This window comes from Oncorhynchus clarkii, chromosome 16, assembly GCF_045791955.1.
Source record: "Oncorhynchus clarkii lewisi isolate Uvic-CL-2024 chromosome 16, UVic_Ocla_1.0, whole genome shotgun sequence".
In the NCBI taxonomy this organism is placed as follows: Eukaryota; Metazoa; Chordata; class Actinopteri; order Salmoniformes; family Salmonidae; genus Oncorhynchus; species Oncorhynchus clarkii.
In genome coordinates, this window is record NC_092162.1 from 54783414 (window position 1) to 54798048 (window position 14635).

At 43.1% G+C, this 14635-nt stretch overlaps 1 pseudogene; it reads left to right on the plus strand.

Annotated features, from left to right (window-relative positions):
- The first annotated feature begins 3064 nt into the window (after window positions 1-3064).
- Window positions 3065-13932, plus strand: LOC139367352 (voltage-dependent L-type calcium channel subunit beta-3-like; annotated as a pseudogene).
- The last annotated feature ends 703 nt before the right edge of the window (window positions 13933-14635 follow it).

Consider the following 14635-nt stretch of genomic DNA (forward strand, 5'->3'; position numbering starts at 1 on the left):
AATAGTAAAAATAAAGAAAAACCGTTGAACGAGTAGGCGTGTCCAAACTTTTGACAGGTACTGTATATTTTTGATAATGCATATTCATCAATATATTTATGTAAGATGACAAACTTGTTAAATTAACTCTCACATTTAGTATATAAAATGTGCTACAACTGACCCATTCCATGGTTACAACTAACCTCGACTAATAGTTTAGGCCTAGCCTACTCTTAATTCTGCCAATTGTTGGTAGATGAATTGTTATTATGGTACATTTTAATACCTCTAACACATAAAAAGCATGAGTTGGCCCACACCAGGAGAAAATGATTTAGTATAGAGGTGGTGACTAACGGTTAATAAACTGTAAGCTATAAAAAAACAGAGTGAGTCTGTATATAACCTCCCAGTAATTTATTTGGTAAAAAACACCAATGTTTCGGCATCCCTGTGCCTTAGTCAGGGTAATGTCATGAATGCTTGAACCAGGTTATGTAGTCATACAGTACAATTAGTGCAACCAATGACAATAGTGAGGGGTTGGCGCCCCCCCTCTGGGTTGGCGCCCCCCATTGGGTTGTGCCGTGGTGGAGATCTTTGTGGGCTATACTCGGCCTTGTCTCAGGATGGTAAGTTGGTGGTTGAAGATATCCCTCTAGTGGTGTGGGGCTGTGCTTTGGCAAAGTGGGTGGGGATATATCCTTCCTGTTTGGCCCTGTCCGGGGGTATCATCGGATGGGGCCACAGTTTCTCCTGACCCCTCCTGTCTCAGCCTCCAGTATTTATGCTGAAGTAGTTTATGTGTTGGGGGGCTAGGCTCAGTTTGTTATATCTGGAGTACTTCTCCTGTCTTATCCGGTGTCCTGTGTGAATTTAAGTATGCTCTCTCTAATTCTCTCTTTCTCTCTGAGGAGGACCTGAGCCCTAGGACCATGCCTCAGGACTACCTGGCATGATGACTCCTTGCTTTCCCCAGTCCACCTGGCCATGCTGCTGCTCCAGTTTCAACTGTTCTGCCTGTGGCTATGGAACCCTGACCTGTTCACCGGACATGCTACCTGTCCCAGACCTGCTGTTTTCAACTCTCTAGAGACAGCAGGAGCGGTAGAGATATTCTCAAGGATCGGCTATGAAAAGCCAACTGACATTTACTCCTGAGGTGCTCGACAACTATTGTGATTATTATTATTTGGCCATGCTGGTCATTTATGAACATTTGAACATCTTGGCCATGTTCTGTTATAATCTCCACCCGGCACAGCCAGAAGAGGACTGGCCACCCTTCATAGCCTGGTTCCTCTCTAGGTTTCTTCCTAGGTTTTGGCCTTTCTTGGGAGTTTTTCCTAGCCACCGTGCAGCAGTGTATGTGCAAAGTTTTAGAGTGATCCAATGACCCATTGTATATCTGTTGTGCCTAATTGGTTTATTACAGTTTTTTCCAACTGCTTACACACAAAATCTTTTCATGTCACACGATTTTTGAAACTTCTCACTCAAAGTGCAAAACTACACACCAAATGTGAAAAACCATAAGCTATTTCTCAGCCTTTGACTCAGTTGTCAATTGCATAAAACACTTTTTTCAAAATACTACACACAATTCTCAACCTAAAACACAAAAATCTAACAGGAAGTGACTTGCTTTCCTTTTCCAAACACAACCAATCAAAATGCTACACTTATTCACCAAGTCACACACACACTCCTCACATATGCAAACACTAATAGCTTAACTGATCACTAACCAATCACTGCTTTACTGTAGTATAGGCCTATAAATAGGTCAAAGGTCAGATTACCTGTTTTGAACAATGGATGCCAACAATGGACAGAGAGCAAGAGGAGTAGTAGGGAGAGGAAGAGGACGAGGGCAAAGAAGAGAAGGAAGGAGAAGCATCTCTAATGAGATTAGGGCAAAATTTGTTGATCATGTGATCAACCACGGTTTGACCATGAGAGAGGCTGGACTGAGAGTCCAGCCCAATTTGAGTCGATTTACAGTGGCGTCCATAATTCGAACCTTCAGAAATGAGAACAGGTATGCAACTATCTAATGACTATTTTAGCATTACAGTAATGTACTGTAAAATACGTATGACTTCATAGTATTGCATAAACATTTGTAACTCTAAGCCATCCATTTACTGCACTGCATTGAATGAATAAGGTTGGTTATCATGCTGTACTACATTATTTTGTACATTGTTTACAGCTCCTATGCTGAACACATACTGTGTTTGAATTCTGTACAGAGTGGAAAGGCAAAGACATCATGGAGGACGAGGACGCTTGTTTACAGATGTACAAGAGACTGCAATTATAAATATGGTCTATGTGGGGACATAGAGGTTGCCTCTGTCCAATGTTGGATACGCCATGCTAGGAGATTCTTCCCTCGATGTTTGGCAAGAGAAAACCTATCTTGTGATGTGGACGAAGTATCGTGGCCAGACTCAGGCCGGAGAAGAGATGAAGCGTAGCTTAGCACTGGTGACTGACTTGCATTCTGTCTCATAATCTTTTACTGTACTGTAATATATATACTAGATCTACACTGAACTACACAATTTTGCCTGACACTGTTTGTCAGAGAGTTTTACGAATGGATGGAGAGGAGATCCAGCATGAGTTCATTTACGTAGATGAGGCTGGGTTCAACCTGACGAGAACACGAAGGAGGGGAAGAAACATCATTGGCCACAGGGCTATAGTCAATGTCCCAGGGCAACGTGGGGGTAATATAACACTCTGTGCAGCCATTACACAGAATGGGGTCCTCCACCGCCATGCCCATATGGGCCCTTACAACACAGCACTCATACTTACATTCTTGGACCAATTGCACAACATAACAGCAGCAAATCAAATCGATCACATGCAATACATTGTTGTCTGGGACAATGTGTCTTTCCACCGCTCTGCTCTGGTTAAGAACTGGTTTCAGCAACATCCACATTTCACCGTCCTATATCTTCCACCATACTCTCCATTCCTCAACCCTATAGAAGAGTTTTTCTCGGCATAGAGGTGGAAGGTATATGATCTCCGTCTCCAGGCTGAGGTACCCCTCATTCAAGCCATGGAGGAGGCCTGTGACCAGATGGAGGTAGCAGCAATGCAAGGATGGACTCGTCATTCAAGACGTTTCTTTCCAAGGTGTCTTGCTAATGACAACATTGCCTGCGATGTTGATGAAATTCTCTGGCCAGATCCAGCTAGGCGAAGAGACAATGTCTAGTTATTTATTTATTTTACATTTTGAACTTACAATACGTAAAGTGACGTTTGGTTACAGTATTATGAATCTCCACGTCAACATTTTGGGCGTGTTGAGAAATAAATGAGTTTCTTCAGTCTGCAACATTGGTCTTGTGTAGTGTTTGGTGAATTTACATTATATTTGTACTTTGTTGATAGTAGCCTACTCTAATCATACGGAAGTAGAAGTGCTAAGAGTGTTTTAGGTTTATCACAGCAGTGTAACTCATGCAAACAGGGTATAGTAATGTGAAACGTGTGTGTTTCATATGGTAACAAAGTGTGGTTTTTAAAAGAAGTGTATCGTTTTTACAAGAGTGTTTAATTTTGCAAAAGATCTGTAGTGTTTTGCTAATTGGGTGTGTGGTTGTGCTAATTGTGTGTAGTGTTTTGAAAACACGGGCCCTGTTTTGAAAATCGTGCTTAAGCAATCAAAAAAAATTGTAATACTAATTCATGACCACACACATACATTATTGGCAACACTAATTGAAACATTGTTGTTTGCTGTGCTTGCAGTCTAAACTTGTAGCGTTTGCAGTGAAGACCAATGTGACTTACTGTGGAGCTCTAGATGGCGACTGTCCTGTTGAAGAAGCTGCAATCAACTACGAAGCCAAAGACTTCCTGCACATTAAGGAGGTGAGGAACAACACTCCTCAAGATGGAAGAACCCTCCTTTCTCCCCCCTTCATCTCACTCCTCTTCCTCTCTACCCTCTTCCTCTCACTCCTTTTCCTCTCGCTCCTCTTCATCTCACTCCTTTTCCTCTCTACCCTTTTCCTCTCACTCCTTTTCCATTCTCCCCTCATCCTCTCACTCCTCTTCCTCTCTCCCCTTGTCCTCTCACTCCTCTTCTTCTCTCCCTTCTTCCTCTCACTCCTCTTCCTCTCTCCCTTCTAACTCTCACTCCTCTTCCTCTCACTCCTCTTCCTCTCACTCCTCTTCCTCTCTCCCTTCTTCCTCTCACTCCTCTTCCTCTCACTCCTCTTCCTCTCACTCCTCTTCCTCTCTACCCTCTTCCTCTCACTCCTTTTCCATTCTCCCCTCATCCTCTCACTCTTCTTCCTCTCTCCCCTCATCCTCTCACTCCTCTTCTTCTCTCCCTTCTTCCTCTCACTCCTCTTCCTCTCACTCCTCTTCCTCTCACTCCTCTTCCTCTCTCCCCTCTTCCCCAAGGGAACAACACAGCTGTAGAAAGCATCCATGTCGTGGTCCATGTCGTGGTTATAATTTGTGAAACTGCTGTTCACAAACGCTCTCCATCCAACCTCACTGAGCTCGAGCTGTTTTGCAAGGAGGAATGGGAAAAAATTTCAGTCTCTCGATGTGCAAAACTGATAGAGACATACCCCAAGCGACTTACAGCTGTAATCGCAGCAAAAGGTGGCGCTACAAAGTATTAACTTAAGGGGGCTGAATAATTTTGCACGCCCAATTTTTCAGTTTTTGATTTGTTAAAAAAGTTTGAAATATCCAATAAATGTCGTTCCACTTCATGATTGTGTCCCACTTGTTGTTGATTCTTCACAAAAAAATACAGTTTTATATCTTTATGTTTGAAGCCTGAAATGTGGCAAAAGGTCGCAAAGTTCAAGGGGGCCGAATACTTTCGCAAGGCACTGTAGTAACCATGCAGTAGCTACAATAATGACGTGGATCAGGCAGTGATGTGTTTCATGGTGTAATGTTGCATTATGTATTGTATTGTAACAGAAGTACAATAATGACTGGTGGATTGGTCGTTTGGTGAAGGAGGGGGCAGACATCACCTTCATCCCCAGCCCTCTGCGCCTGGAAGCTATAAGACACAAACACATGCAGAAACAAAGGTGAACCAACACTAACACTGAAGTTACATTTTACACAATATTTGCCACACATTTTGTGTTCACACGATGTCCTGATGTTTGTAAGAATTTGTGACATCAAGGGAATATCGGGGGCACAATTTAATATTGTATTGTGTCCTCACACTAACATTGAACTGGCCTTCTTTACACTTAAGCCTTAACACCATAACCATAACAGTAACCTTAAACCCCAACTATGACCCAGGCTGTAACCCCTGACCTTTGTTCTGATTTGTCTGTTGTCAAAGATTGTCTATTATATTGACAAGGTAGTCAAGTGACTGCTCTAATTATGGAAATACGTGTCCTCAAAGATGAAAGGCAGGCAGGAGGAGGTGAGATCAGGTCAACTCAAATCAAATCGTATTTGTCACATGCTTCATAAACAACAGGTGTAGAATAACAGTGAAGTGCTTACAGGCCCCTCCCAACAGTGCAGAGAGACATTTTTTTTAATAATAGAAAGATAAAAACATTAATTAATACACGAGTAATGATTACTTGGCTATATACACAGGGTACCAGTACAGAGTCTATGTCCCTAAACTGGGACATGCTTAACACCCCGGCCATCCTACAATCTAAGCTTGATGCCCTCAATCTTACACAAATTATCAATGAACCTACCAGGTACAACCCCAAATCCGTAAACACGGGCACCCTCATAGATATCATCCTAACCAACCTGCCCTCCAAATACACCTCTGCTGTTTTCAACCAAGATCTCAGTGATCACTGCCTCATTGCCTGCATCTATAAGTCTGTACAGCACTTTGAGATATCAGCTGATGTACGAAGGGCTATATAAATACATTTGATTTGATATGATTATGGGTGTGTGGTTAAACAACCACCCCTCATCACTGTCAAACGCTCCCTAAAACACTTCAGCGAGCAGGCCTTTCTAATCGACCTGGCCGGGGTATCCTGGAATTATATTGACCTCATTCCGTCAGTAGAGGATGCCTGGTTATTCTTTAAAAGTGCCTTCCTCACCATCTTAAATAAGCAAAAAAATTAAGAACCAGGAACAGATATAGCCCTTGGTTCACTCTAGACCTGACTGCCCTTGAACAGCACAAAACATCCTGTGGCGTACTGCATTAGCATCGAATAGCCCCCATGATATGCAACTTTTCAGGGAAGTTATGAACCAATATACATAGGCAGTTAGGAAAGCTAAAGCTAGCTTTCTCAAACAGAAATTTGCATCCTGTAGCACAAACTCAAAAAAGTTCTGGGACACTGTAAAGTCCATGTAGAATAAGAGCACCTCCTCCCAACTGCCCACTGCACTGAGGCTAGGAAACACTATCACCACCGATGAATATAATTGAGAATTTCAAAAAGCATTTTTCTACGGCTGGCCATGCTTTCCACCTGGCTACCCCTACCCTGGTCAACTGCCCGGCACCCCCCACAGCAACTCGCCAAAGCCTCCCCCATTTCTCGGGCCGACTCTCTTCTCTGTATACATCAATGATGTCGCTCATGCTGCAGGTTATTCTTTGATCCACCTCTACGCAGACGACACCTGTATACTTCTGGCCCTCACTGTGTTAACTAACCTCCAGACGAGCTTCAATGCCACACAACTCTACTTCCATTGCCTCCAACTGCTCTTAAATGCAAATAAAACTAAATGCATGCTCTTCCACCGATCGCTGCCCGCACCTGCTCGCCGTCGAGGATCACTACTCTGGACGGTTCTGACATAGAATATGTGGACAACTACAAATACCTAGGTGTCTGGTTAGACTGTAAGCTCCCCTTCCAGACTCACATTAAGCATCTCCAATCCAAAATTAAATCTAGAATCAGCTTCCTATTTCGCAACAAAGCATCCCTCACTCATGTTGCCAAACATATCCTCATAAAACTGACCATCCTACCGATCCTCGACTTCGGCGATGTCATTTACAAAATAGCCTCCAACACTCTACTCAACAAATTGGATGCAGTCTATCACAGTGCCACCCGTTTGGCCACCAAAGCCCCATATACTACTCACCATTGCGACCTGTACGCTCTCGTTGGCTGGCCCTCGCATCATACTCGTCGTCAAACCCACTGGCTCCAGGTCATCTACAAGTCTCTGCTAGGTAAAGCCCTGCCTTATCTCAGCTCACTGGTCATCATAGCAGCACACACCTGCAGCACGCGCTCCAGCAGGTACTGTATATCTCACTAGTCACCCCCAAAGCCAATTCCTCTTTGGCCGCCTTTCCTTCCAGTTCTCTGCTGTCAATGACTGGAACTAACTGCAAAAATCACTGAAGCTGGAGACTCATGTCTCCCTCACTAGCTTTAAGCAACAGCTGTCAGAGCAGCTCACAGATCACTGCACCTGTACATAGCCCATCTGTATTATAGCCCATCCAACTACCTCATCCCCATACTGTATTTATTTAGTTATCTTACTCACCCCAGTAACTTTACTTGCACATTCATCTTCTGCACATCTATCACTCCAGTGTTTAATTGCTAAATTGTAATTACTTCGCCACCATGGCCTATTTATTGCCTTCCCTCCCTTATCTTACCTCATTTGCACAAACTGTATATAGACTTTTTTTCTACTGTATTATTGACTTTATGTTATGTTTGTTTGTTTGGACACTGTTGTTCTTTGTTGTATGTGTCGAACTGCTTTGCTTTATTCTTGGCCAGGTCGCAGTTGTAAATGAGAACTTGTTCTCAACTAGCCTACCTGGTTAAATAAAGGTAAAATAAAAAATGTGCAGGTGTATGAGGTAATTGAGGTAGATATGGACATATAGTTAGGGGTATTGTGACAACATGATAGATATTAAGCAGTAGCAGCTTATGTGATGAGTCAAAAGACTGCAAAGTGAGGTCAATGCAGATAGTCCGGGTAGGTAACTATTTAGCAGTCTTATGGCTTGGGGGTAGAAGCTGTTCAGGGTCTTGTTGGTTCCAGACTTGGTGCAACGTTACCGCTTGCCATGCGGTAGCAGAGAGAACCAATTTTGTGAGAGAGAACCAATGACAATTTTGACAGGAGTGTCTACTTATATCAGTGCGTTCGTTACAACGTAAACATTACAAAACTTCTATTAAATCAAATAAGCAATTACATTTTTTGTTGACCATTTTTCAACACATTGATCTCCATACAAAAATTCCTTACTTTGTGGGCTTATATTCGTGGACAGATTTTGGGCAGAGTAAATAACACCTCTCGCTTCACTTCTTCCTCTGCTGTTGTGCAGGAAAACAGTGCGTAACTCTCTGTCTAGCCTGGGTGACATGGTCTCAGGGAGCTGGAAGACCGCGTCGCCATCAGGTGGTAAGTATAAGAATTACAACATCAGACCTTTTCCTCAGGAATCTAATACTGTATTTCACCTCAATCTTGATTGTTTTCAAAAGACAAACAGAAGCAAAATCAGGTAGGTTTTTAATCATGTAGTTTTCTCTGATACAAGCATGAACCTATTTTACAGGGTGTAATTTTTCACCAATTATAGGAACTTCTAGCTTTGATTAACACTCTTTCTCTTTGTATCTCGCTCTTCTGTCATACAAGAACACCTTCCTCCATATGACGTCGTCCCATCTATGAGGCCAGTGGTCTTAGTAGGACCGTCCCTGAAGGGCTATGAGGTAAACGTCTCTCTCTCTCTCTGTCTCCCTTCCAGTAAGGCTTAAAACAGTTTCTCTACCAGGAGCAGGCAAGCTATGTGTCTTCTTCCTTGGGGGACCGAAATACACCGGAGATTTGACAAACTGGGTGTCAGGTAAGCTAACCATCTGATGTAACGGTTGGTTGAGAAACACTTTCCTAGAACCAGTTAAGCGCAACCTCTAGTCTGCTCCAACTAGTGATACGGATTAACATTCTCATTTCTCTCTCTAATCCACAGCTGAATAATATCTAATTCAGACAGTGGAAATAACACCAAGTATGGCTAATTCATTCATTCATTCATTCTACAGTTGAAGTTGGAAGTTTACATACACCTTAGCCAAATACATTTCAACTCAGTTTTTCACAATTCCTGACATTTAATCCTAGTAAAAATTCCCTGTTTAAGGTCAGTTGAGATCACCACTTTATTTTAAGAATGTGAAATGCCAGAATAATAGCAGAGAGAATGATTTATTTCAGCTTTTATTTCTTTCATCACATTCCCAGTGGGTCAGAAGTTTTCATACACTCAATTAGTATTTGGTAGCATTGCCTTTAAATTGTTTAACTTGGGTCAAACGTTTTGGGTAGCCTTCCACAAGCTTCCCACAATAAGTTGGGTGAATTTTGGCCCATTCCTCCTGACAGAGTTGGTGTAACTGAGTCAGGTTTGTAGGCCTCCTTGCTCGCACATGTTTTTTTCAGTTCTGCCCACAAATGTTCTATGGGATTGAGGTCAGGGCTTTGTAATGGTCACTCAAATACCTTGACTTTGTTGTCCTTAAGCCATTTTGCCACAACTTTGGAAGTATGCTAGGGGTCATTGTCCATTTGGAAGACCTATTTGCGACCAAGCTTTAACTTCCTGACTGATGTCTTGAGATGTTGCTTCAAAATATCCACATCATTTCACTTCCTCATGATGCCATTTATTTTGTGAAGTGCACCAGTCCCTCCTGCAGCAAAGCACTCCCACAACATATTGCTGACACCCCGGTGCTTCACAGTTGAGATGGTATTCTTTGGCTTGCAAGCATCCCCCTTTTCCTCCAAACATAACGATGGTCATTATGGCCAAACAGTTCTATTTTTGTTTCATCTGACCAGAGGACATTTCTCCAAAAAGTATGATTTTTGTCCCCCTGTGCAGTTGTAAACCGTAGTCTGGCTTTTTTATGGCGGCTTTGGAGCAGTGGCTTCTTCCTTGCTGAGCGGCCTTTCATGTTATGTCGATATAGGACTCGTTTTACTGTGGATATAGATACTTTTGTACCTGTTTCCTCCAGCATCTTCACAAGGTCCTTTGCTGTTGTTCTGGGATTGATTTACACTTTTCGCACCAAAGTACGTTCATCTCTAGGAGACAGAATGCGTCTCCTTCCTGAGCGGTATGACGGCTGCGTGGTCCCATGGGGTTTATACTTGCGTACTAGTGTTTGTACAGATGAACGTGGTACCTTCAGGCATTTGGAAATTGCTCCCACCGATGAACCAGACTTGTGGAGGTCTACAATTTTCTTTCTGAGGTCTTGGCTGATTTCTCTTGATTTTCCCATGATGTCAAGCAAAGAGGTACTGAGTTTGAAGGTAGACCTTGAAATACATCCACAGGTACACCTCCAATTGACTCAAATGATGTCAATTAGCCTATCAGAAGCTTCTAAAGCCATGACATAATTTTCTGGAATTTTCCAAGCTGTTTAAAGGCACAGTCAACTTAGTGTATGTAAACTTCTGACCCACTGGAATTGTGATACAGTGAATTATAAGTGAAATAATCTGTCTGTAAACAATTGTTGGAAAAATGACTTGTGTCATGCACAAAGTAGATGTGCTAACCACCTTGCCAAAACTATAGTTTGTTAACAAGAAATTTGTGGAGTGGTTGAAAAATTAGTTTTAATGACTCCAACCTTAGTGAATGTAAACTTCCAACTTTTGATGTTTGAACTTCCAACTGTTGATGTTTATTTGATCTGGGGTTCAAATTCAATGGATTTCAAAGTATACTTCTTTAGGGAAGAGGATTTCTCACATACTCTACACATTTTGCCAAAGGTGCATGGTGAAGCTGGATGCTTAGACTTAGAGATACTGGAGTAAAGTTGTATGTTTTATACCCTGATGCTAAGCTAGTTTCTTTGATAATGATATGTGTGCATCCAAGATCTTTCTCTACCCTCTCTCAGGTGACAGATATGATGCAGAAAGCTCTGTTTGACTTCCTGAAACACAGGTTTGATGGAAGGTTAGTATAGACGGGCATCATAATTAACCTACAGTTGCAGATTAATGTAGTTAATTGTTTACTTCTCTATTGTATGCACATCTATGACACAAGTTTTCTTTTGTTTGCTTTCTCTCTGTTTGGTCCCTTTCTGAATCACCATCACATTCACCACTGTGGTATTCTATCTGTAGTGTGTATTTGCAGCGTAATTGTGTTATTTGTGTTTATCATGTTTTGTTTTGGACACCTGCAGAATCTCCAGTACACGCATCACGGCAGACCTTTCTCTAGCCAAGAAATCTGTCCTCCACAAGAGTCCCATCATGGAGAGATCCAATACTCGCTCTAACCTGGGTGAGTACTCACACATACACACACACACACACACACACGCACACACACACACACACACACACACACACACACACACACACACACACACACACACACACACACACACACACACATTCACTTTCACAAACATTTGCTCATGTCGACACTATTACGAAATGTGTTAAGCAGCCAGAGTGCATGGATAGATCTCATGGTCAGGTACAGTAATGTATCTCTCTCCCCTACAGCCGAGGTCCAGAGTGCATGGATAGATCTCATGGTCAGGTACAGTAATGTATCTCTTTCCCCTACAGCCGAGATCCAGAGTGCATGGATAGATCTCATGGTCAGGTACAGTAATGTATCTCTCTCCCCTACAGCCGAGGTCCAGAGTGAGATAGAGAGGATATTTGAGCTGGCCAAAACCCTCCAGTTGGTGGTCCTGGATGCAGACACCATCAACCATCCGGCCCAGCTAGCCAAGACTTCCCTGGCCCCCATCTTGGTCTACGTCAAAGTTTCCTCACCGAAGGTGAGACACAATCAGGCACCTAATACATGCAATACGTGCAGATGATGGCTGGGGACAAGCTGTCTCAATGCCCCCCTGTACGCGGACACATTTCACATTTCAGTCAATTATCAGACGCTCATATCCAGAGCAATTAGGATTAAGTGCTTTGCTCAAGGAGCACATCGACAGGTTTTTAATTTTTGGTTACCGGCCCAACACTCTTAACCGCTAGGCTACCTGCTTCCCCACCATACAGTACTATTCACAATTACAACCCAACCAGCTGTCTGATTACCCTCCCACTGTTCCCTCATAGGATATTTTTGATGTAATTCTGGATGAGAACCAATTGGAGGATGCATGTGAGCACTTGGCTGAATACTTAGAAGTCTACTGGCATGCCACTCATCTTCCCGGCACCACCCCTATCAACGGGCTATTGGAGCAGAACATCATGATCCCGCCTTCAGCCATCTCTAGCCTACAGGTGAGATGCTTTCTTATGGATGGAGGAGGGAAGGTGGAGAGGAACAGAGATAGTTGGAGAATGGAAAGAGGACAGATTATGGGAAGGGTTTCTTTATTATGGGAGGAGAGGTTTTTATGTGGTTGTTGTGTTGCAGCTCTTACAGTACTATGCCAGATTCCCCCTCTCCCCTCCCTCTCTCACGTCTGTCTGTCCACCCGTCTTCTCACTCATCCCTGCTTAACGTTTTTGCAGTTTTCTGTAACACAGGAATTAATTGAATGAGCGCTTACCAAACGGGTGAGTTGGAGGGTTTCTGTATGTGCATTACTTCTCCACCCAAATAACCCCTGCCCCCCTTAACAACCCCACCACACCACCCTACACCAACCACACTTGGTGGAATAAGATCAACCAATGTGTCTTATTTCCCTTTCACACAATAAACTCCCCTCCACACAAAAAAGTCACTAATACCTACAGTATGTAGACTCTCATCTCATCTCTTATCCACCTGCCACCTCTAAGCCCCTGCATATTTGATTGACACTGTGCTTCAAGATTCAAGGATTCTATGATGAATTCCATAAAGCAGCCACATGCTATATCAAACAAAGTGTAGTAATAAGAATGTCATAACGTCTGTTAAATGGCATATACGTTATAATGCACACAGTGGACGTATTAGATATCTGCTGTAAACAAATGGACCTGTTCCATGACCAGACTCATGCTTTTTTAATGACACACCCTCTCACGCTGGCACAGAATGCTACCTGAATGAAACCTTTGGCTTGCGTAAAAAAAAATAGAAGTACAACTAAACAGCTCATAAAAAAAATGTATTGCTGAGAATGCTCCAGTTAAAAGTATATTGTTAAGAGGTGTGCTCACCATGATTGGTTGAGAACATAAAAACATGTCAATGCAAAACATGCCACTAATTTAAGATGAACACTGTAATACTATGTAATTATTGTAACTGTTCCACTGTCATTTGTGGTATTTCTTTTCTGTAGAGTATCATCATCTGTCTGTTAGTCTTATGTGTGCTGTGTGCCCACCAGTTGTAGCTTCAGCCATTTGTCTTTGGTATGATGAGGATAGTTATGGACGAGTAGGCTACTTTTGGAAGCTGTCTCGGATACTGTGATGGAGCTCTTATTTAATCGCGCCCCCCTCTCTCTCCAACAACAAACCCCAGACCCAGAATAAAAATCAGCCCCCAATGCAGCATGGCGGTGTGGGGGTGCAGGGTGAGGAGGAGGAGATAAGGGAGGAGGCCCACACCCCCCTGGAGCAGGACAGTCTGATGCTGTCTGAAGACGGGAGTGACTCCCTGTCCCACGGCCTAAGGGGGGCCCACGTCTCTGGGAGGGCAAGGAGGACGAGGAGGAGGAAGAGCTGGTGGAGGGATTAGAAGAGGAGCTAGATGAGGAGAAGAAGACTGAGTTAGAGTCTCCCTGCCATGCCCAAACTTACAGGGACAGGTATCCCCCTCACCGCGGGCACCACGGGGGCGTCCACAGCGCCAACGGGCATGAGTCACAGGACAGGCTGCTCCAGCGTGATGCCCAACAGGGGCAAAACCAGCGCAACAATCGCCAACGCAGCCGTCCCTGGCCCAGAAACAACTACTGACATATCTAATGTACCCCTGGTCCCAGGCAACTACTGACATCTCTAATGTACCCCTGGCCCAGAGACAACTACTGACATAGCTAATGTACCCCTGGCCCAGAATACCACTAGCCTTACCCAAACTACAAGGCTATATAAGATACAATAATATACACAACTTTGGCCGCAAGACACCCACATGTGTTCCATGGCTCCCACCACTCACCCCTCACTCCAACTACTGAAAACAATTACTGCTATGCACATTGCCACCTTCTACAATCACACACTTACAGTATTCTGGTTTCACTCATTCTGATTAGCTGGGGTCATGTTAATCAGATAAAAGGCTATATGTCAACAGGTCTACTCACCTCTACAATGGAAAGCCAGTAGTAGGCTATAACTACTGGCTGTAGGTCAAGTCAAACCTTAAGCTGCTTCACGCAAGGTTTCTCTATTGTAGGACAACAGATTTACTGGCCTTCAATCCCTAAGACATTTGTGTCTTTATTATTGCATTTATGCATATGATTACTTTAGGACTATTTGCACATTATGGTCAGAGCAGGAACTATAGGCTCTTTCTGGATCAACAAAAGTAGGAATGTCTACTTCTTAGTAACCTGCAATGGGAATTATTAATGCATCGGAATGTAATGTAATGTATATATTGAAGGGGCATGTGGTTATAATAAGTATTATTGATATTTTATTTTGTTTA